Source organism: Alligator sinensis, unplaced genomic scaffold (assembly GCF_000455745.1).
Source record: "Alligator sinensis unplaced genomic scaffold, ASM45574v1 scaffold7_1, whole genome shotgun sequence".
Taxonomy (NCBI): domain Eukaryota; kingdom Metazoa; phylum Chordata; order Crocodylia; family Alligatoridae; genus Alligator; species Alligator sinensis.
The window spans coordinates 1776352-1779727 of NW_005841843.1; positions in this window are offsets into that span (position 1 = coordinate 1776352).

Sequence of the window (3376 nt, forward strand, 5' to 3'; positions counted from 1 at the left end):
AACCTTTATTTTACTTTTTTTTAAGTGCGGGGAGGATGGGGCCGAGTGGGGGAGAAGGGGGGCATCAGGGGCGGGGCTGGATGGGCAGGAGATAGGGGAGCAGAGGCAGTGTGGGGGGGCTCCACCACATGGCCCCAGAGCCCCCACAGCCCCTGCTACAGCCAGTGAGTGTGGGGCTTTTTTTTTATTTTTTAAGTGCTGGAAGGCTGGGCCAGGCAGGGGATGGGACCAGGCAGGGCAGCCATGGGGACTTTTCCCCCGGCTCCCCCGACTGTGCTTGGCATGAGCTGCACTGAGTGGACTCAGGTGCTGGTGCTGGCCCCAGCTGGCAGTGGCAGCATGCTGTCATTCTGCATGTAGATCTGGGGACCCGTGTCCCCCAGGAGGGCTCTGGGGCTGTAGCAGACTCCTCCCAGGGGGCATGGGCCCCCGAATCTGTGCATGGGATGGCAGCAGGCTGTTGTCCATCCCCCAGAGCACTGGGATTGGAAGAAACCTCAGGGACAGATCGCAGACACCGGCAAGCTACAGATGTCAATATCAGAGCAATCCTTTCGCCCCTCATCCCCCTCCCTCTTCTGTTTTCCTGCAAGCCCAACTCCAAAGCATCCAAAACATCCAAAACATTTCTGAAATGTTTTGGATGGTTTCATTATGTTTCAAAGATGTTTCAGAACCTTCCACTTCATTTTGGATTCGGTGCTTCAGGCACCAAAATGGGCCAAAACACCTCTGAAATGAAACGGCTACTGAAATTTTGTACAGCCCTACTATACAGTATATTTGTACAGCCAATGTGGAGAGGGAGGACAGGAGTCAATAGACCATGTTCCATACCCATTTTTGCCACTGGTCCAGTGTGGGCCTGCAGTTAATTCACTTCAACCCCTTGTGCCTCTGATTCTGTCCCCCTCCTTTCCATTCCCTGCCACTTTACCCATTCACTTTAAGTCTATTTAAATGATAAGCTCTTCAAGATAGGGATGTCTCTTACATTAGGCTGTACATTGCCTAGAATAATGGGCCCAATCTCAGCTGGGGCCTCTAGACACAATAGTAATACTAACAATTATAATAATTATATTTGTTCGGGTTTTGTCCAATCTAGTTATAAAAATCCCAAGTGATATGGCTTCCTCTGCTTCCTTTGACAAATTATTCCTTAGCGTAACACTGTTAAGACATTTTTCCTAATAGCCCACATTTATTTTTCTCACTTTTGTTCCATTACTTCTAATTAACAGTCTTTGTAGTATTTGAAAGAATCCTCCAAACTTGGTATTTCCTTCTATTATCTAAAGTCTGTTAAATCATTCCCATATAATCAATATTGCAGGCTGTCATAAACTTCCAGAAGTTTTCACCATCTTTTTGGTACAGAGAAGGCCAGAACTAACTGCAGAGGGTGTTAGTACATTAACTTTTCACAAGGAAAAGAAACTTGGATATAAACATATGTACTCTCTCTCGCTCTCTCTCTATGTATATGATATCTAAACAAATAGCATAAACAATACCCTCTGGGTAAATGCTATAAAACCTTAGACCAGTGCTTTAGATACAGGTAAGTCGCAAGTAAGTATCTGAGCTGAAACAGATAACCCCAAACTAAACATAGATAGCCAACAGATAAACTATAGATAAGTATAGGTGAACAATAAATAAGCCACAAATAAATACAAATAAACAACACGTAAAATAATAGCAAAAGGGCCCTAGGACTCTACTCATATACTAATTTACAAATATGAGAGTTTACAAAGTATAAGGCATGACATCACACCACTTATGGTGCAAGAACTGCCAATATAAACTTAATCCCAAGGGGAAACCCCAATGCCCTTGGGCCTTTTCCCAAACCCATCAAGGATGCTGGTAACTTCAGGGGGGCCCTCCCAGTCAGACCTCCACTTTCAGGAGCCCTTAATTAACCAGGGGGGACTCCCCCTCCTCTTGTGGGAATCCTTTTTTCCCTGCAACTCATGGCTCCCAGGCCTGGAGGGTGGCCCTCGTCCTCTGTGCCAAACTACTCTCTCACCTGCGGTGGGCTTCAGCAGACATCGCTGTCCCCTGGAACAGAGTTTCACTATGCAGGGTTTCTGGGGCCTCTGGCTCAGCCCTGTCTGCTGGCTCAGTAGCCTGAGCACCATGTGGCTCCCTGGACTCAACCTTTTGCTAGGAGTTGAAGGCCTGGGCCACCTCATGCAGCACCAGGCTCAGTCTGCTCCTGGACCCTCTGTGCAGTGCCTTCTACACTGAGCTCCCAGCCTCATGCTGGGGGTTGGGGACCTGAGCTACACAAGAACTCCTAAGATCCTGCTCCATGCACTGGCCTGTGCATCATGTCTCTAGCTGCACACCAGAGGTTGCAGATGCGAACCACCTCCCTCAGCTTCCAGGGTCTGGGTGCCATGCACCGTGCTGCGCACCGAAAGCCTAGCTGCTGAAGCCGTCTGCTGTTCCCCACTAATGGAAGTCTTCAGGGGCACTTCTAGGCTACTGATTCATCCTGTTGAGCAGCTCTCCTCAGCTCTTCTAAGTCCCTCTCTTCTCTGTCCCAGAGCATGCAGCTCCTTTTGTACTCTTCAGGGCTCTGTCCCTGAAGTCTTCCAGACCTGACAGTGTTGCAGTCTTCAATCAAGTCTGGGGGGAGATAATCTCCCCCTCCCCTCAGGAAAGGGGCGTGACTTGCTTCCTCCTGATAGGTTGATGGGCTCCACCAATCAAAACAGCAAAATCTCAAGCCTGGGACTCAACCCAAACTCCAAAAGGCAAGCCTGCTACATAAATTACAATGTTTACTTCCTTGCAGAGGGGCCTGGCAGTGAAGATGGAGGACTGTCCAGACAGGGACAAGCTTGAGCTTGCTCTTATCTGTATAGGATATCTGTTTAACTCCTAACTCATCTTTTAGCTCCTTACACTTCACAGCACCCTTCTAAAGATCTGGTGGCACCCTGTTTGAGAATCACTGTGCTAGGTATTGCTCAAGCAAATGACATAAAGGAAATCTTTAACCCAGTAAAATCTAGGGGTGTGTGAAATGGGCCGTATTTGATTTGGATTCAGCCTGAATCGGGGACAGTGATTCAATTAGTTGATTCGGATCACTGTCCCTGATTTGATCTGACCGAATCCAAATCTGAATATTCAATGCTGATTTGGAGAATCAGTGATTCGGCCATAGACACAGCTTTAAATGTTTTTTTCTACATACCTCGAGGTACCAGGCACAGCTCATGAATGCTGAGATGGTGGGGTGGATGAAGCATCCCACCCGCATTTCTGGTCCACTTCCGGGTTTGCTATCGAGCACACAGGAGGGCTCCCGCCCCCCCCCCCCCGCCCAGGGATTGGCCATGGGAGAACCCCGCCC